Source organism: Acinonyx jubatus, chromosome C2 (genome assembly GCF_027475565.1).
Source record: "Acinonyx jubatus isolate Ajub_Pintada_27869175 chromosome C2, VMU_Ajub_asm_v1.0, whole genome shotgun sequence".
Taxonomy (NCBI): Eukaryota; Metazoa; Chordata; class Mammalia; order Carnivora; family Felidae; genus Acinonyx; species Acinonyx jubatus.
This window is the reverse complement of record NC_069384.1, coordinates 135533316-135554730: the sequence shown is the minus strand read 5'-3', so window position 1 is coordinate 135554730 and position 21415 is coordinate 135533316. Positions and strand designations below refer to the sequence as shown.

General features: G+C 37.6%; 1 long non-coding RNA gene across 4 annotated transcripts in view; it reads right to left on the bottom strand.

Annotated features, from left to right (window-relative positions):
- Positions 1 to 20995, bottom strand: part of LOC113599791 (uncharacterized) — a 188314-nt gene extending 167319 nt beyond the window's left edge. For 2 of the 4 annotated variants that reach the window (XR_008298015.1, XR_003420683.2), the window contains exons 1-4: positions 20889 to 20995; positions 17463 to 17590; positions 15054 to 15160; positions 37 to 161 (exon numbers count right to left, since the gene is read on the bottom strand). This is a non-coding gene — a long non-coding RNA (uncharacterized LOC113599791). Of the gene's footprint in view, positions 1 to 36; positions 162 to 3889; positions 5557 to 15053; positions 15161 to 17462; positions 17591 to 20888 lie in introns of those variants that run through there. The other 2 variants (XR_003420682.2, XR_008298016.1) reach the window with 2 other exon arrangements.
- Positions 20996 to 21415: the final 420 nt, after the last annotated feature.

The following is a 21415-nucleotide window of genomic DNA, read 5'->3' as shown; positions in this document are numbered from 1 at the left end:
ATACCACACTGTTTTAATTACTATTAAAAATCTTACCTGATGATTCTTCTTCATCAGTGTCTTGACTTTTCTTAGCTCTTTTCTATCCCATAAATCTAGAATAAGTTTGTCAAATTCTTTGAAATATACTAGTGAGAGTTTGCTTTGCAATTTTATCAGATCTATAGATCAATTTGAAAAAAAATTGACAATTTTACTATATTGGGTTTGTCTACTGTAAAACATTACTTTTAAATATCTCAGGAAAATTATGCAAATTTTAGCTAATGGTCTCACATATATTTTGTTACATTCATTCTTACAAGCTTTCATTTTTCTTATGCCATTGTAAATGACATTTTTGAGTTTCAAATTTACAACAAACCAATACCATATGTCACAGATAATGGCAGGGATCATATCATGAGTAAGACAAGATAGTAATGAAGAGAAGAAGGAATTGGGCCATGAATAGAATTTGAGATTTCACAGTGTGTAATTAAACACTATGAAGACACAACTTGGTCCAGTGGCTGTCTCTGGTGGTCTATGATTGGGGTGTAGGGGGGCACAAATAATTTTATATATTTAACTTTCCAAATTATTTCAGTATGTATTTTAGTATCATTTTAAGAGAAATCACTCATTTCATCGTTCTCCAGAAAATATTACACTCTGCCTAAACTACCTTTATATATGTGTGTGTGTACACGCATGTGTATATATGTGTTTTTATTTTTGTTTTAACTCTGAAACAAGGTTCTCTGATCTCTCTAGTGGATGTGTTCTATTGTCTCACATGTTTTGGTCAGAAGGTGCTTATTCAATTCATGAAAATTCTTCTATGGGTAACGGTAAAACCATTTCATCCTTAGTAGAAATGAAGAATAATCCTTCAATATTAATAAACTATTTCTATATGTCATAAAGCTGTGATAGAGGGGAATCATATATTTCAATACTGCATTTTTCTTTTTTGAGTCAGGAAATCTCAATTCCTATATCTTGTCTTCCTGTGGTTAGTTCAGTCCAACAAATACCTCTTGAGGACTTTTTCTGTACCAGGTAGAATGTTACTTGCTGCAGAAAAACACGTAAGTTACGGTCTCTGTCTTAAGTGAGATAAATAGTTTCAACAACAGATGTACGAACAGAGCCCCAGATTGTAAGAAATATAACTTGGTTTCCTGCAAGAAGGAGGGCAGGTGGTCATGGAAATTTCAGAGTCATATTAGCAAATAATTTAATTATGTACATGGTTCTTTACGCATTGATTCAGATTCAAGTTCTTAATAACTTTCATATCCTAAAGATGTGAGTACAGTCCTGTTGCTGCCTTTCACACTTATGACTTGTTGCCGCAAGATGACTAATGAAAAGAGACTCCGTATCTGCCTCCGTCTAGTTTGGAAGGTACACGATATATATTTGGAACAATGGCTGAGTTAGTGCTATATAATATTATTACAGGTCAGTCACTGTGGAATTGTGGTCTCAGAATTATTTTGTCAAGTTATCTCTCATTCTTTTTAATACTCTAAAGGCAGTGCAGAATGATCGAATGTTCTTTGACTGAATGAGAGAAAAAATGCACCCTGAACATGTGAAAAAATTTACTGTGATGAAAATAAACATATTTAAATTTGAAGTGAATTATTAAAAGAACAAATAGAATTATAACAGATCGGCACTGCATGGAGGTCAGGGAAATGGGGAGTGTACATACATTTTATTTATGTCCAGAAATGAGAGAACCAACTACTTAACATGCTCTACGTCACTCGGGGGTCTTTTACTTCTCACCAAAAGCTGCAGTGGAGCATTATTTCTAAAGGAGCCATGCTAATAATTAGAAACATTACAAAGCATGCCAAGGTTATGTTCTTAGCAGGTAAAAAAAACATCGAGATTCAAACCCAGGACTGTCTAGTCCCCCAAGGATGTGCTCTCTCTTACAGCCTGCAATACTTCCCAGTTATCAGAACTGTGAAATAAAAGCATCACGGGAACCATACAGAGTGGGGTTGGCACACGGTGAGTGCTTAACAAACGCTAAATGTTGTCTGTTTCTGTTTTTATATTTTGCTACCATGTAATTAGAATCTTCTAGGGAAAAATAACCAACAGTCAGAGGGATCACCATCCCTACTTGGTTTGTATAGCCAGCATTTCTCACAGTGTGCTGTGTACCTGAAGCACTGGAATCATCTTGGAATTTTCTTACAATGTACATTCTGATAATGAAGGTTTAGAGAGGACCCCAAGATACTACATTTCTAATAAGGCTTGCAGATGATGCTGTTGCTGGTTCAAGGACCGCACTTTGGGCAGCAAAAGTTTACAAATCTGTCTCTGAGTCACCTGGTACATTTATTTAAAATGTACTGTCCCATAGTTACTGTCCCATAGTTACTTACTTAGAATACTTGAACGTAAGCCTTGGGAATATGAATTTTCCACATCTCCTGGCACTTTTGCACACTAAAATTTAAGAACTATTTGTGTGTTCTGGGGTGCCTGGTGGCTCAGTCAGTTGAGTGTCCAATTCTTGATTTTGTCTCAGGTCACGACCTCATGGTTTGTGGGTTCGGGCCCTATGTTGGCTTTGCACTGGCAATGCAGATCCTGATTGAACTTTTCCCTGCTCCCTCATATTTTACCCTTTTCCTTCAGGGAGATAATTTCACAAAGAGATGAATCTGGATGAACAGTTATTCCAGATTTCTTCCCTGAGGTGAGTCTTCAGCCTAGAGTTTCTAGTGTGTGTGTGTGCGTGCGTGTGTGTGTGTGTGTGTTACATTTCGGGATTAGGCTGATGAACCAGCCACCCATAATTAGAGGGCAATGGCCGTGTGGCTGTCCCTGAGAGTCACAAAGGAAATACAAACCAGGATATCTAAGAAGGTCAAGAGAAACATACAAACCCAGAGAACCTCAGACAAAAGTCACAGAAAGGACAGAATATAGAAGGATGTTCATGAGTGCTAAGAGGTTGGTTTTGTGTATCAAAACAGGATTCTTGGAGAAACTATCTTAAACAGCAGTCTGACAATGTTTAATTCATCTAATACTTACTGGAAGATATTACATGTGTCATGTGCTGGATAAAAGGATATAATCCTTTTCCTCATGGTAATTGAAATCTAGCAGAAGAAGATAGCTTAATAAGGAGAGGTTAAACCTGAGTTCCTGGTGGGAAGAAAGTCAAAGAGCAAAGTAACTTTTCCGGTCATTTTTTTAATTCAGTGAGAAAAACCTATGTTCACAAAGGTTTTTAATAATCTAAAATAACTGGAAAAATCCAAATATCCATCAACAGATGAATGAATAAAGAAATTGTGCCATATTCACACAATGGACCACTCCTCAGCCATAAATAAAATGAACAAATGATGTATGTAAAACATGAGTGTATCTCAAAAGCATTAAGAGAAAGAAGTCAGATATAAAACAATGTACATTCTGACTCAACCTACATAAAATTCAGTAGAAGGTAAAACTAATAATTATTAGCTAATATTAACACTGAGGTTGACAGTAATAAGGATTTCCACACCATGAATACCTACATTAGAAAGATTATTACATAATAATGTAAAGCATATACACACATCTATATACCATGGTACATAGGTATATGTGTATGTATACATCAATATATACATATTGTTCAGGAAAAGGCAGGTAGGGTTTATCTTGCAGAAGATCAAACAATTTATACGTGGAGATATTAATATAGCCAATATAGAATGGTGGGGTTAATTTATCAGTTTGTGAAGAAATTGAAGGAAATTCCATGTCATGGAATTTTCGTTTGACTTGAGAGGCAGTTGAAACTATTATTTCAGAGAAGTAGATTAAGGCAATAGTGTCTAAGGAGTATGGTTCTGATTGTGTAAGGTATTTTTCTTATTGTTCTTATAGAGTGAGACCTGGTGTGTTACAGACAGGAGGATGATTGATGTCAAGGAAGGACCTACAAGGAAAAGAAGGCACTTAACAAAAATATCTGAAATTAAAAGTGTTTCCCTTTCAGTGTAGGTCTGAATAAGCAGCTACTTTTCTGTGAAATGTACTGGGTCAGAAATGGCAGGAGTTGATAGTAAACAAGACATGAAACACCCAAAAGGAGGGAGAAGGCCAACTTTCTTGTCAGAAGGGGGTTTTGTCAACAATGGAAATGTTTAAAAGGAAGAGCACTTTGGCAGAGAGGAAAAGGAAGTCAATATGGAAAATGTTTTGTTTTATGTTATGAAAAGACACAGAAGTGCAACCTCCAGGTGCAGAGGCATTGAGGTTCAGACAGAAAAGAAGTGCAGGAAGTGTAGGTCTGCTGGGCTGCATTTCAGCCAGATTTGTGTTTGATGAATTCTCCAAATCTCACCTAAGGGAAGGAAAATGGAATAAACCGTGAAAGGCAACCATAGAGCTTCTAATGGGATTTAGCGTAATTTTAAGTGTGCATTATCACAATACTCCCATAGGGGGACTTCTCTCTGGAATATTCCAGGTCAGGGAATCTCCATCGAAAGGACACAGGATTTGGAGTCAGATCGTCCTTGGGGTAAAGCCAAGCTTGAGTAATTGCTTAACTTCTTTTAACTTCGATTTCCTCATAGACAAAATGGGATAATAACAGCATTCTCTTAAGACTTGTGTTGAAGATTAAATGAGGTGATGATGGGTGTGAGGTGCCAGGTTGGGTATCTCCTACATAATTTTCTCTCAAATATTGATCGTTACAAGTCAATATGATAGAGGATGTGAATGTCCTTTTAGTTTCAACACGTCTGTTATTCCCAGTATGTAAAATAGCACACCCCATTCTTCTCTCCTTCAATCGAATGTCGGCGTCCCCTTCTTTCAGTTGTATATATTCCCATTCTGAAACTTATTATTTTCAAAAAGTGCCAAGTTAATTGGCAGCAGTGATGCATGGTAAGATAGCATTCACTGCAATTTGTTAAAAGATCCATGAAATGTAATCAACGGCCATCAAGTGATTCTTTCGTTTTTAATGAAAGAGCCAGATGTGTAATGCAGTGTTTTTCTTTCTTGGCCTTTGCCTGAAAATTTTCCTGTTAACATATCATGCCTTGTTGTGACATTACAAGTTTTCTTTGAAAAAACCCCTTTCTCTCTGGAGCACCTGGGTGGCTCCGTTGGTTAAGCTTCTGACTTTGGCTCAGGTCATGAACTTGCGGTTCATGAGTTGGAGTTCCATGTCGGGCTCTTGTGCTGACAACCCAGAGCCTGGAGCCTGATATGTGCCTCCCTCTCTCTGTTCCTCCCCTGCTCACACTCTGTCTCTCTCTCTCTCAAAAATAAAGATTTAAAAAAAAATTAAAAATCCCTTTCTCTTAAAATGAAAACCAGCCAAGCAAAGTAAAAAGTATAATTTCCATGCACAAAAAGAACAAAAATCTCTGGGATTTATTTGTTTTTAGCTTCCAAACAAAATCCCCTTTGAAATATCTGGATGTATTGTGAATGTAGTAGTCCTCAAATTTATATCTGAATCAAATGTCTGTGTTTGCTAATCTCTTCACTGTTTTCTAAAGGTTGTCTTCCTTTCTGCTGAAATAATAAATGGGTAAATAGTCATATGTGAGATGCTTGCATCTTTAATATGCCAACACCTTCTGTCTTAGAGGCATATTGTGCCAGATGGAACATTTCACAAACACTATAACAGACAAATTACATTAGATACCCTGGCCAGCACAGTGACACACAGCACCTTGATATAACTCAATTTTGTCTTTGCCTACATCTCAACCATTGCATTTTAAATCAGCAGTGGGGTAGTATAAACGATCATCGCTGAATAGAATGATAAATCCATCCACTATGTTTATAAAGCATTCAGCTTCTATTAATTTTTTTCATAGCAATATTTATGCTAATAGTCAAACCTCAGAATGGCAAAGCAAGATTGTTTTCCCCACAAAACCATTCTCAAAAGACAGTACCTCTTTCTAAGAGTATTGTAAGGACTATGAGATGAAACAATTGAAATACATTTGAATCCTTGTTTTGGCATTTGCAGCTGAGCAAATGACTTAATGTAAACATTTTTTTAAATTCTTTTTTTAAAGAAATTAGTAGCTTGAAGGTTGAAGATAAATAATTCCCATTACACAAAATATTATGACTTTTTGGTATTTAAAGAAGGAATATGCTTTTTTCCCCCAATATATAAATGGGGAAAGTAAGAGAACACTCAGAAGTAAAATAGCAACTAGAGAGATGGATAGATAGATAGATAGATAGATAGATAGACAGACGGACAAATAGAAAGAGCTCATCTAATCCTGGGAAGTCAAGAATAGAATTTATTTTTCCAGTTTGAATAATAAAATAGTTTCTTGCATAGTGTAAGTGCTTAATTTAAATAAGTAACTTTAGCTTAAAGGCTTTCGTGTAGGTGTTGTTTTAGACAGGAATTAATATCAGAAGTTGCAAGCATTTAAAGATAGAATTAAACATTCTTAAAAAAATTATTTATGACAAAGATGGAATTTTGACAGCCCCTTTTCTTCACAAAGACCTGTCTGTTCTCTGTTGCCTGCCCTATTAACTTTCAGGGCACTTACCTGGGGGCCTGACTTTGCAGGCCAAGGATTCACAGCATGCCCTCCCCACTTCCCATCATAAGGAGCTTTTACACGAAAATGTTTCCATTCTCAAGACAAGGCGATAATTATTTTTATTCATGATGTGGCTTGCCTTTACAATCTAGTTTATTATGCAATTTAGTAGAAACTAAGGAAAGCTTAGGAAATGCCTCATGAATTCATGGATTAAAATCATTGCCATAATTGGACACTCCTTAATCTCATGAAGGAGACAATGAAATTTATAGCTGCATGACTAAGTGCAGAAATTGACAACTTTTTTCAATTAGTGGTCTAAAATATAATTTCAGTGTGCTAGTGATGGTGAGTTAATTAAAACATAAAGCACTGGTAAACCATGTAAATCAGAAATTGCATAAATCATAATAAAAATTCCTAAAATTTTATTCCTTTAAAAAAATAAATTTGTAGTAAGCATATTTGGAAATGTGTGATCAAAGAAAATACGTTATACAAACAAATCTGGTCAGTGAGTTAGCAAAGTATGTTTTTTTAAAAAATCTTTTGATACATCAGAACTGTTCTTTTTGCTGAATTAACTATTTGAGAAAGAAAAAATATATACATGATTAACTAAAACATTCATTATCATAATTTAATATGACCACCATTTAGAATAAAGAATCTGATTTGATAGTGGATCTCTTTTTTAAATGTTTTCCATTATAAAATTAACATAACACATTTTTAGAAACTACTGAAACAAAAAGGAAATATACCCATAATCTTAACACACCCATAATCTTAATACACATTTCGTTGTAGATTTTTAGTTTTACTTCCTATTCATTTTTTTTTATTATGCTGTCAGCCAGCTTATACAGCAATGTTCTTTTTCTTATTTTCTGTTGTATAGTCAGCATTTTGAGTCTATTAGTCTTTATAATACTCAATTTTAATAGTTGAAGAATATCCCATTCTGTAATTTTAAACCATCCCTTTATTATTGCACATGGGCATTTTCTTAGCTGTAGTTTTACTGTAATTTGAATAGAATTGCCACTTTAAAAATGGTTGGAAGAGGTAGAATTGCTAGCTTGAAGCACATGAACTTGAAATTTTTCTTTGGCTGTGCTTATTTCTTATTAGACTTTGAACAAAAGATACTTCGTACACAATTTAAAAACATATAAGTGAATGGATATTATCGTGAAGGTGTTCTTTCCATCTAAAAGTATTCCCCCAAAACTTATGAAGACTATGGAATCATGGGGAACTGAACTGGACTGCTCCTACTTACACGTGACCCAAGGCAAACCACTTAACATTTTCTTGGCCCCAGTTTTTCCAAGTGTACAAAAGTACAGTATTGGTATCTACCTCTGGGGTGTTTTGCTTGAGTATTAAACAAGAAAATACACGAAAAGTACTTAATATGATATCAAGCAAATTGGAGGTCTCAGCAGTATTCCTTAATTCCTTAAAAATCAATGCTGGTATTGACAATAATATATACTCAGGCCCTTGCTAAATAAATTCATTAAATAGCATGTCTAAAAAAGTTTAGCTAACAATGTATGATTATTAAATTAATACTAGTGACTAAAATGTCCTGAAAAGTCTCAGATGGGCTGGGCTTTCCCCCCCCCTGGAATTGGCCAGCAGTTTGGGCATCATATAAACTCTCTGGATCAGATATCTGTACGATTGATTGAATTGGCCAGCTAGTTGATCTGAATTGGCTCTTGAGACAGTATTTATCAAATAGATGTGTCTCTGAGTGACGTGGATGGCTATAGGCATTCACATCTCACACTTCCACAATGACATGAGGATGTAATGTGTTCCTCCCAAGCTTTAATTTGGCAAGGAATCTCTGCCTCTGAAAGCAAGGATGTGACAGCTGTCTGAGGAGGCACACAATGTAAGGGAGGAATTACATAGCTGCAAAGACGGGGCGCTGCTCTGTCATTACCATCATCATCATTTAATATTTATCAGGGTGTCCACCATGTGCCTTGTGCTTTCCAGGCTGCAGGCATCCCTACGCCTCAGGAGAGAGAAGCAGATGAAAGTCAGCACATGCCAAAGATGAAACAAACACCCACCCTTCATCAGATGTACCTGCAATATTTAGAAAGATGCTACTTATTTCTGAATGCTGAGCTTGTACGTGCTGGTGGGCAGCTTCCCAGCCAGCAATAACAGGCCTTCAAAAGGAGAAGAAGCAAAGGTGAGATTGGGGAATCTTTTTAAGCAATGATCCTGATGCAAAAATAAGGTTGAACACTATTTTGAAGGTACGTTCTTCCTCTTTGTCTCTGTTGCCCCAGACGTGAGGTAAAGAAAGTGGATGGGACATCTTGTTTTTCAAGTGTCACATTTAAGATGTTAAATCACTCAGAGAAACCATTCATTTCTGGGAGGTTACTGTAGAGTAATGGTCAACGGTCTGTACCAAAGTGAGGGTTTACATTTTGATATAAGACAATACTATCAGCAATTTTTAATGGTATACTTTTGCTCGATTTATTAATGTTTTTGACTGTAGGATAAATTAAGGAAAAAAAATATATACAAAGAATATAATAAAAATTAATTCCTTAAATCTACCATGGTTAACATTTTGTGTACTGCATTTCTGTTTAGGCATTTCTCCATTTAGGAAAGACTTTCCTTCTGAAACTTAATTTTCATCATTAAAATCTAAGTAATTTCTCATGAAAAATTTAATTATTTTTATTATTCTTTTAAATAGTTAATTAGCAAGAAATTCTTTATGACAAATAACTAGAAATTCTATTTCCTGGGACAAAAAGTCATGCCCATTTTAAATTTCAATGGATACTAACCAGTCTTTAAAAACACGCATATAGCAAAAGAAGTAAAGACGGAAGAGAATTAGGGGGACTAGAATTTCCCTTGTCCCTCAAACACAGCCATATTGAGGTCAGAACACTTGGAATACCAAGAATACAGGCTGCAGAGTGACAGAAAAATCTGTGGTACTGTATTTGTTGTTTTTTTTTTTAATGTAATTTATTGTCAAATTAGTTTCCATACAACACCCAGTGCTCATCCCAAAAGGCGCCCTCCTCAATACCCATCACCCACCCTCCCCTCCCTCCCACCCCCCTTCAACCCTCAGTTTATTCTCAGGATTTAAGAGTCTCTTATGGTTTGCCTGCTTCCCTCTCTGTAACTTTTTTCCCCCCTTATCCTCCCCTCTGGTCTTCTGTTGAGTTTCTCAGCACCCACATATAAGTGAAAATGTATGGTATCTGTCTTTCTCTGTCTGACTTATTTCACCTAGCATAACACTCTCCAGTTCCATCCATGTTGCTACAAATGACCAGATTTCATTCTTTCTCATTGCCACGTAGTATTCCATTATATATATAATCCACATCTTCTTTATCCATTCGTCAGTTGATGGACATTTAGGCTCTTTCCATAATTTGGCTATTGTTGAAAGTGCTGCTATAAACATTGGGGTACAAGTGTCCCTATGAATCAGCACTCCTATATCCCTTGGGTAAATTCCTAGCAGTGCTATTGCTGGGTCATAGGGTAGATATATTTTTAATTTTTTGAGGAACCTCCACACTGTTTTCCAGAGCAGCTGAACCAGTTTGTATTCCCATCAACAGTGCAAGAGGGTTCTGGTTTCTCCACATCCTCTCCAGCATCTATAGTCCCCTGAGTTGTTCATTTTAGCCACTCTGACTGGCATGAGGTGATATCTGAGTGTGGTTTTGATTTGTATTTCCCTGATGAGGAGTGATGTTGAGCATCTTCTCATGGGCCTGTTGGCCATCTGGATGTCTTCTTTAGAGAAGTGTCTATTCATGTCTTCTGCCCATTTCTTCACTGGATTATTTGTTTTTCGGGTGTGGAGTTTGGTGAGTTCCTTATAGATTTATAGATTTTATACTAGCCCTTTGTCCGATATGCCATTTGCAAATATCTTTTCCCATTCCATCGGTTGCCTTTTAGTTTTGTTGATTGTTTCCTTTGCAGTGCAGAAGCTTTTTATCTTCATGAGGTCCCAATAGTTCATCTTTTGCTTTTAATTCCCTTGCCTTTGGAGATGTGTCCAGTAAGAAATTGCTGCCGCTGAGGTCAGAGGGGTTTTTTCCTACTTTCTCCTCTAGGGTTGTGATGGTCTCCTGTCTCACATTCAGGTCCTTCATCCATTTTGAGTTTGTTTTTGTGAATGGTGTAAGAAAGTGGTCTAGTTTCATTCTTCTGCATGTTGCTGTCCAGTTCTCCCAGCACCATTTGTTAAAGAAACCGTCTTTTTTTCCATTGGATACTCTTTCCTGCTTTGTCAAAGATTAGTTGGCCATACATTTGTGGGTCCAATTCTGGAGTCTCTATTCTATTCCATTGGTCTATGTGTCTGTTTTTGTGCCAAAACCATGCTGTCTTGATAATTACAGCTTTGTAGTAGAGGATAAAGTCTGGGACTGTGATGCCTCCTGCTTTGGTCTTCTTCTTCAAAGTTACTTTGGCCATTCGGGGCCTTTTGTGGTTCCATACAAATTTTAGGATTGCTTGCTCTAGCTTTGAGAATAATGCTGGTGCAATTTTGATTGGGATTGCATTGAATGTGTAGATTGCTTTGGGTAATATTGACATTTCAAAAATATTTATTCTTCCAGTCCATGGGCACGGAATGTTTTTTCAAATCTTTGTATCTTCTTCAATTTCCTTCATAAGCTTTCTATAGTTTTCAGCATACAGATCTTGTACATCTTTGGTTAGGTTTATTCCTAGGTATTTTATGATTCTTGGTGCAATTGTGAATGGGATCAGTTTGTTTATTTGTCTTTCTGTTGCTTCATTATTAGTGTATAAGAATGCACCTGATTTCTGTACATTAATTTTGTATCCTGCGACTTTGCTGAATTTATGTATCAGTTCTAGCAGACTTTTGGTGGAGTCTATTGGGTTTTCCATCTATTTGTGGTGTACAAGAGAGTCATTTTAGACATGAGGATACCTTCAGATGTATTTGGACAAGAGAAAAACCTCTCCGGACCACAGACTGGGGATGAGAAATACAGAGGGAGCCAGTCGCTACTTTGCAAACAGCCTCAACAGCTAAGGATTGTTTTCAGGGTTGCGAGACTTTGTCCAGACCAAAGCTTTCCAAGTGTGTGCACCAGCTCCAGGGCTGGGTAGTTATCTTGGAGGTGCACAGGGAGAGAATAGGACCCCCTCCCTTGAGTACTGTGTGAAGAGGGTATATTGCCCCCCAAGGACAAAAGACCCTGCAGGTGCCAGCCAAAGGCCCCTTGTCAACTGGGTGGAGTGGTGCTACCCCAGAACTGGATTTGTGTGGTGTGGGATCCTTTAAGACGGTGCATTTTGCATCCCAGCCAAGGGCCTAGGTGGTGAGAGAGACAGTGGAGCAGGGCAAGCTGACCACCTGCACTACTCTGTGAGGACTGCCTGAACAGCTGGTTTGAAGCACCAAGTCTGGGGAAGAGAAATTGGAGTGTCACCATTTTCCTCCCCAACACCAACACGGTGGGGTTTCAGACAACAGAACAGCGGCCCCCAGTGGAGGTGGGACCCACTTACACCAAACCCTGCCCGTCTGTTCCTGGTAATTTACACTGAGCAAGCCAGATGGCCTCGCCTCCTCCAGACGAGCACAGCCACCGGTCCCAGGCACCAACAGACAACTGTCTGAGGTTTTGTATGTTTATATTATTTGGTTTTGCTTTTTATTTTCTTCCCTTCTGTTCTCTTTTCCCTTCTGTTTCTTTCTACCCTCCTCTTCCCCCCCAACCTTTGGAATCAGGCTCATAGTTTCTGATTTGATTTTTGATCAATTCTTATTGTATTTATATATCTGTATCTATATATCTATATCTATATACACACACACTGTATATATATATATATATATATATATATATATATATATATACACACACACATATATACATGTATCTGTATATAAATATCTATATATCAATATATAAGTTTATATAGATATCTACATATAAGGCTATATCTATTTATCTATATATAAATTTATATATATATATATATTTTTTTCTTTCTCTGTTCTGGTTGTTTGTTTAATCAGGGATTTTTATTCTTTTAACACCTTTTCTGTATCTTTCTTATTTCTCTCTCTCTCTCTCTCTCTCTCTCTCTCTCTGGCTTAAGCCTTATAGTTTCTTTGATTCTCTGTCTGGTCTTTTTTTTTCACCCCTTTCATCTTTCTCTTTGTATGGGATAATGTTCCCCCCCCCTTTCTTTTTTTCCATGGTTCTTTCTTTTTTTTTTTTTTTAATTTTTTTTCAATGTGTATTTATTTTTGGGACAGAGAGAGACAGAGCATGAATGGGGGAGGGGCAGAGAGAGAGGGAGACACAGAATCGGAAACAGGCTTCAGGCTCTGAGCCATCAGCCCAGAGCCTGACGCGGGGCTCGAACTCACGGACCGCGAGATCATGACCTGGCTGAAGTTGGACGCTTAACTGACTGCGCCACCCAGGCGCCCCATCCGTGGTTATTTCAATGAACAAATCAAATCACACCTGGTGGAAGGTACAAACAATCCACCACTACGAGTAAGGAGGAGATTTGCAGAGGACTGACCAGTGGGAGAGGGCAGCCAAATATGCAAAAAGAGAGTGCATGCAACACACTCCAAAAACACTTCCTGAAGTGCCAGGTCCTGGACAGTGTATGACCCCTTTTTAATATAGTAGTTCTCACAGGTGCAGGATACATAGCAAGCTATTAAAACACATAAAAGACACAAACCAGGCCAAAATGACAAAATGGAAGAATTCTCTTCAAAAGAAATTCCAGGAAGAAATGACAGCCAGAGAATTGGTCAAAACAGATATAAACAATATATCTGAACAATTTACAATAACAATCTTAAGACTAATAGCTGGATTTGAAAAAAGCATAGAAGACAGCAGAGACTCTATTGCTGTGGAGATCAAAGACCTAAGAAATAGTCACGATGAATTAAGAAATGTTGTAAATAGGTGTAAAATAAACTAGGTGCAGCGACAGCAAGGATGGAAGAAGCAGAGGAAAGAATAGGTGAAATAGAAGATAAAATTATGGAAAATGATGAAGCTGAAAAAGAAAAAAAGAAGGATAGGAAATTACTAGACCTCGAGGGGAGAATTAGAGACCTAAGTGATTCAATGAAATGAAATAATATCCATATCATAGGCATTCCAGAAAAAGAAGACAGAATGAGCCAGAAGGTTTATTTGAACAAATTATAGCTGATAGCTTTCCTAATCTGGGGAAGGAAAGAGACATCCAAATCTAAGAGGCATACAGAACTCCTTTCAAAATCAACAAAAACAGGTAAACACCATGACATATCATAGTGAAACTGGCAAAATACAAAGATCAAGAGAGAATTCTGAGAGCAGCTAGGGACAAACAGGTCTTGACTTACAAAGGTAGACACATAAGGGTAGTAGCAGACCTGTCCACTGAAACTTTACAGGCCAGAAGAGACTGGCAGGAAATATTCAATGTGCTGAATAGGAAAAATATGCAGCCAAGAGTCCTTTATCCCACAAGGGTGTCGTTCAGAATAGAAGGAGAGATAAAGTCTTTTCCAGACAAACTGAAGCTAAAGGAGTTCATGACCACTAAACCAGCCCTGCAGGAGATCCTCTGCTTCCTTCTGCTCTGTGAGTGGAAAGCAGCAAAGACTACAAAGGACCAGAGACATTGCCACAAACACAAAACCTACAGATAACACAGTGAAACTAAGTTCGTATCTTTCAATAACCACTCTGAATGTAAATGAACTAAATGGCCCAATCAAAAGACAGGGTATCAGAATAGATTAAAAACAAAAACAAAAAACAAGATGCATCTACATGCTATCTACAAGAGACTCATTTTAGACCTGTGGATACCTGCAGATTGAAAGTGAAGGGGTGGAGAACCATTTATCATGCTGTTGGATGCTAAAACACACACATATACACTAAGAATCTACTCCTACAAGTAATTTATGAGAATTTCCCTCTGTTTATGCCCTTGCCAAGCCTGGATACTGGCTAAAGTTTGACATTTTATTATTGTTATATTTGTTTTTTTTATATAAAAATTGGTTAAAGAATTATTTCATATGTTTATTTGACCATTTTAGATTTTTCTTATGTGAATATATTATTTATTTCACCACTGAAAACTTGGCTATCTTTTTTTCTTTTTCCCCTGACCTGTGTTAGCTCTTTACGTTTTCTGGTGTCAAAGCAAAAATTGCACCAGACAAAAATAAACACACAAGGAAGACTTTATTCAAGGCCATTTCAATAGGGTAGAGGCCAGAACTCCAAATAAACTCAACTCTGTGGAATTGAAGGGCAGGGAAGTTCTAAGTATGGGGGTGAGACAGAGAACGCAGGTCATCTGTGTTTACTAACTAGCTTTACCCAGGAGAAAGTAAACTTTCTCATAGAGCTCTGACAGGAGGGAGACTCATACCTTCCCAAAGAAACTGGAGATACACGTGGGGTTCTGTCTCGCTTGAAGATTGCATTTCGAAGAAGTAGCTCCTGGGTCCTTGAGGAAGGTATTCTTGGGTCATAAAGCTGTCAAGAGATGTTTTAAAATTTTTACAGAGAAGATTATAGGAATATGGCAGAGTAGGAAGCACCAGGCATCTATCTCACCAGCTAGACAATAACTGCACTGGCACAATCTATCTGTGTAACTGCTTCGGAAATTTAGAGCCTACTGATTGCTTGACACTTCTAGGGGAAGATATGATTGGTAAATCAAGGTTTATTTTGCTTAATCCCATCTCTTATCACTGCAGCAGCCACCTAGCCCTAGCCCTACTCATGGCACACAGCTATGCACCCACTCCATACACACAGCTTGTGGGGACCAGAATGTACAAAATGCACCCTATTCTCCAAATAGTTGGATCTATCCTTTAATTGCGGGCTGCGGCTTCCAGTTACAAAGGTACAGACAAAAAAAAAGCTGCGGCCATTGTTGCATTTCAGCCATAATTATGACCCGCTCCCCCACCCCCGCCCCACCCCAACTGAACTTCTGGGAGATTTAAAGGGCCAGTGCCCTTCTTCCTCATCGTCTTTACCTGTCCCCCATTTGGGGAGCCAGACATTAAAGACTGGAACATTCAAAACCAGTTGCATTTATGGGGAAAGTTAGAAAGTGACCATGTATTCTCAGGGAGAGGCAGTATGGTGGTGCCTCAAAAAGTTAAAAATAGAATTACATCTGGTTCAAAATTCCACTTCTGGGTATATACCCAAAAGAAGTGAAATCAGGTTCTCGAAGAGATATTTGCACACTCATGTTCACAGCAGCATTATTCACAAAATGCGAAAAATGTGGAAGCAGCCCAAGTGTCCATCAAGAGTTGAAAGGATAAGCAAAATGTGTATACACATACAATGGAATTTTATTCAGCTTTAAAAAGTAAGGACACTCTGACATATGTTGTAACATGGATAAAACCTGATGACATTATGCTAAGTACAAGTGAGTCACAAAAAGACAAATTCGGTATGTTCCCATTTATGTGAGGTACTCAGCGTAGTCAAAATCCTAGAGAAAAAAGTAGAATGGTGGTTGTCAGTGTCTGGGGTGCAGAGTTTCATCTTCACAAGATTAAAAGGGTTGGATATGATGATGATGATGATGATGATGATGATGATGATGATGGTTGCACAACATCATCAATATATTTAATAGCACTTCATCGTACACTTAAAATAGTAAAGATGGCAAATTTGATGTTATGTGTATTTTACCACCATAAAAAAATACTGGAAAAAAAAGATTTACATATATCTCAAAGGGGCACAGAAAGCACTTATAAGCTTTCTAAAGAAAATGCTCTAAAACAAGTAGGTCAGGGCCTAGAATCAGGAAGAAGCTGAGGGGAACATTAAGAAAGGTTGTTGAATTCTATGTTACAATTATTTTCTCCAGGTCTGCCACTGACATTTTAACTTCTATGCTTTTTTTGTAAAAGGATTTTAATTTTTATAGAGTAATTAAGGATTTTATGATTTGTATTGGTTTCAGAAGATTCTAAGTTTAAAAATATATTTTTCCGTTCTCTAAAGTGTGTATTTTGGATATTGGTATTAATTCATCTGAACTTATTTTTAGAAACTAATATTTTTCTCCAAATTCTATGGCTAAATATCCTACTACCACTTATTTACCGGTCCATCCTCTCTTGTCAGTGTTAATGCCAACTTTATTTTATACCACATGGTGTTAATCATGGGGCTACTACTGATCTCACTCTAGTCTGCCTATGTATCTGTTTAGAATTCATGAATGAGGAGAAACAGACTATGTAAAGAATAGTGAAAGAGAGTGTTTGGGGCTGAGAAAACAGAAAACATAGAAGTTCCGAGATGGGAAGGATCTCATTTTTTTAAGAAGGAACAGGAGGTTGGTATGTCTAGAACACAGTAGGTCAAGAGGAGAACGGTTCAAGATCAAGTTTAAAACATGAGGGGGGCCGATCACACGTGGTTGGTGGTGCTTCTGCCTAGTGAAACTCACAAGGAGTGTGGGTGGACACATTTGTGGTCACTGCTTTTCTGGAGAAAATTAGAGACAGGTAAGGTCTGTCTCTTCTCCAGGCCTCCCTGGACCTCTATCCTCCTCAGACCAGTTACAGAAGAATCTCCATTGGATGGTTAGGGAAATCTCAGAAAAGTACAGTGTGGAGATTATGTGGAAGTTCAATCTAAATTACTTGCTCCCTTAGATTATGCAGAAGCTCTTCCAGACTTAGCTGTTGAAACGAGTGTCCTATATAACTTTCTCTCTCTAGACCCCAGGGCCCACTCAGTCCCATCTTCTCCCCAAAGCCCTTTTAAATTTTCCCCAGGTCCACACCTTTAGACATTCCGTAAAAAAACACACTGGTCTTCCAGGGATAAGGAGCTTCATCCTCTTCAGCACCTTACAAAGTTGTGAGCCGGTGGGATTCACTTATATGCCAGATTATCTTACCCTAAAGATGCCTGAGGAGAAGGAGGAGACAGAAATCATCAGGTTCCATTAAAGTGTTACCTTTGGTTTCCTAAACTTTCAATATCCAATGACATCTCTATGTTATAGTATATTCCTTCTTTTTAATGGCTTTTAATGTTAATACGTGGATATTTAAAGATCTATACTGGTATCATGGATTGCAAGCAAGTATCTGAAGAATAATAGAAAACCTCAGAGCCTTTGGTATTTTTGGAGTGGATGGGTGGGTACTGGTCATATATCCTCATAGGCAAAGTCTTAAAAATTTGAAGATGATTATGGTGATAAAACCTGCACTTAAATAATGTATACATGTATGATCACATATACTATCCTATTTGAGTCTCACAACATCCTTCGAGATAGGTTTAATTATTATTTTCACCACCTTACAGCTAAGAAACAAGTTCAGTAAGAAGAAATTGCTTTATTAATAACATATATGCACACAGAAGATGGATCTGGAACCCAGTTTCTCTAACTTTGTAGCCATTCTGTCCTTATTCTACTAAAATTTCTGTCCTTATTCTACTAAGCACACCATTCTGTCCTTATTCTACTAAAAATTTTTTTAACGTTTATTTATTTTGGAAGGAGACAGAGACAGAGTGTGAGGGGGGGGGGGCAGGTGCAGAGAGAGAGAGGGAGACACAGAATTCAAAGCAGGCTCCAGGCTCCGAGCTGTCAGCACAGAGCCTGATGCGGGGCTCAAACCCACAAATGGCGAGATCATGACCTGAGCCAAAGTCGGACGCTCAACCGACTGAGCCACCCAGGCGCCCCTGTCCTTACTCTATTTAACTAGGGAGGCAGCAATATTGTCACTCTACTCTTTACATTTTTTTAAGGGCTACTATTAGGAAAACGAACAATTAACTCACTATTAGAAAACCAAAAAACATTGTGACTTCTTAGTCATGAAGGCAGAAAGATTATGCTAATAGAAACTTGAACTGATGAATAACCTTTTATCGTGCATTGCAATGTAATACCTGTAACATTTAGCTGCAACAATATTTTAATTTTGCGAAGCTTTCTGTAGTACTGTTGGCACACTCCTATGAAAATCAAGCAGAGAGAAATATTGAAAGAATCCTAATGGGAGCCATTACGCAGATAACCTGCATCCTCGGAGTATTTATAAGTCAAAGAAAAACTATTCCATTTCTCCATTTGAGAGATGAACGAACTTTGGCCTGAGGGAAACCTGAGAAGCCTCTGGTAGCTTTACTTGGACATATTTTTGGAATCTCTATGTTCATCTCCTCCTTTTCTTGTGATTCTTCTTCACCACTTCTCCTAGCTCACCTGGGGTGTTCCCATGACAGTGTTCCTTCAGATACATAAACGTTCTCCAGCAATATGCATTTTAGAGTGGCCCTTACCGTATTTTGAAGATGGTTTTAGCTCTTCAGGGAAAACAAAATAAAGACAAGTCTTTAATTATAAGCTGAATTTCCAGGCAACAAGCGCGATTTCGACTGTGTCATTTACTCACAGACATTCTTTTATGTAGACACTGGGTAGTGTATGTGGAATAGTGATCGTTTCTCTTGAGTATTATAATTTAAGAGCTGCTTGGGCGCACTGGAGATGATAACATCCTCCCTTTGTTATAGTAAAAGGCCATCACACCGGTCAGAGCGGCTAAAAGGAACAAATTAGGAAGCTACAGATGCTGGCAAGGATGTGGAGAAATGGGAACCCTCTTGCACTGCTGGTGGGAATGCAGACTGGTGCAGCCGCTCTGGAAAACAGTGTGGAGGTTCCTCAAAAAGTGAAAAATAGACCTACCCTGTGACCCAGCAATAGCAATACTAGGAATTTCCCCAAGGGATACAGGAGTGCTGATGCACAGGGGCACATGTACCCCAATGTTTATAGCAGTGCTTTCAACAATAGCCAAATTATGGAAAGAGTCTAAATGTCCATCAACTGATGAATGGATAAAGATGTGGTTTATATATTCAACGGAATACTATTTGGCAGCGAGGAAGAATGAAATCCTGCCATTTTAAGCAACATGTAGAGAACTGGAAGGTATTATGCTGAATGAAAGAAGTCAGTCAGAGAAGGACAGACATTCTATGTTTCCACTCATATGTGGATCCTGAGAAACTGAACAGAACACCATGCGGGAAGGGAAGGGGAAAAATAGATACAAACAGAGATGGAGGGAGGAAAACCACAAGAGACTATGAAATACAGAGGACAAACTGAGGGTGGATGGGGCCTGGGGGAGAGGGAAAATGGGTAATGGGCATTGAGGAGGGCGCTTGTTGGGATAAGCACTGGATGTTGTATGTAAGCCAATCTGACAATAAATTATACTCATTAAAAAAAGAGGCTAGACTTTATATTCTTAATTCATAGTCGCTTCCTTTTATCGAAAACTCTTCAAAAACATAGGTCATTTGATTGTCTTGCAGCTAAAATTTAGGGAGAATAATACTTGGCATATAGTTAATAATGCATAGGGATACCAAACACGTATTTGTGAGAGAAAACACTCTTTCTGAGTTGAACGGATAATTTGCAACCTGCAAAAACACTCTGACAAACTGAGCTGGGCAAATTGGCCATTTCAGGTTAGCTTGGCTGTTCTTGATGTATTCAATGCTGAACAATGTCATAACAACACTGCATTTTATTTCTACAATCTCCATGCACTATAAAGGAAGTCCCCTAGGTGCTAAATAAGACTAAGAGCAGTGAAAAGTTGTTGTACAATAAACTCACAAATAATTTAGCCATTCCAAGTGGATTTATAATACACCTTTTGTGTCGAAATGACACAACACAACAAAGAAAACAAATCTCAAATTAGTGTGTGTGTATATAAAATTAAAATTATATATTACACGTAAATATACAATTTAAAAGCCAAGAAAAGAACATTGGAGAAGAAAAAGAAAAAGGAAAAGGAAGTTGACTGGAATAGCGGATTGTCTCCTCAGAGCCAGAGGGTCCCATTTCTCTTTAGCAACAGGACAGATAGAGTCCTCTTGATTGATTTTTTTTCTGTGGTTTGAGCTCTGGTTCTGAGGCTCTTTGTTGAGCATTCATAGATAGATTAGGAGTCCAGATAAACTACGGTCCTGTTTTAATTAAGATCAGGAGGCAGCCATAGGAGTTCTTTTGAAATAAATTACAGTGTATTTTCTCCATGAAGAGAATCAGGAAGCTAGAGCACAATAAGAAAGAGAATGAAAAGTAAAGGAAATGGGGAAATGCATTGGATGGTACCACTGATTGTTACCAAAAATTAATTTGTTCTTTTTTGTGAACCTTTTCATCAGGAGAGTCTCCATCAAGTGCAACATGATGTTTCCAATGAATGTCCTCAAGGCAATAGAAGTAAAAATTCACCCTGTGTTGCAGCAAATGCTCACCCTGAAATTGAACAGAAGCGATCAATTCAAGTCCAAACAATAACATTTAAACAAATAATAAGAAAGACTCCAGATCAGGGGATGATATAATTAAAAGGCAGCCTCTTGAGAACTGAAAAGGTTTGGGGTTTAAAAAAATCCAATTTCAATAAAAAGAAACCTGTTGAAAAATGTAATCATATTTCAAAATAATTCACTTTTAGAGGAAAATACTTTTTTTTTACATATTCAATTTAGAATGGAATATTGAACCTGAGTATACAGAGGATAGCAAGGGCTGCTTTAAGGTGTTTTCATTATAATTGCTTTGATTTTCTTTGTTACGATTGCTTGCAAGATCTCAGAGGGCAGATGATTATTATCTCTATTTTTTTCAGAGAAAGAAATGGACACAGAGACATCCAATGATATATATCCAAGTGG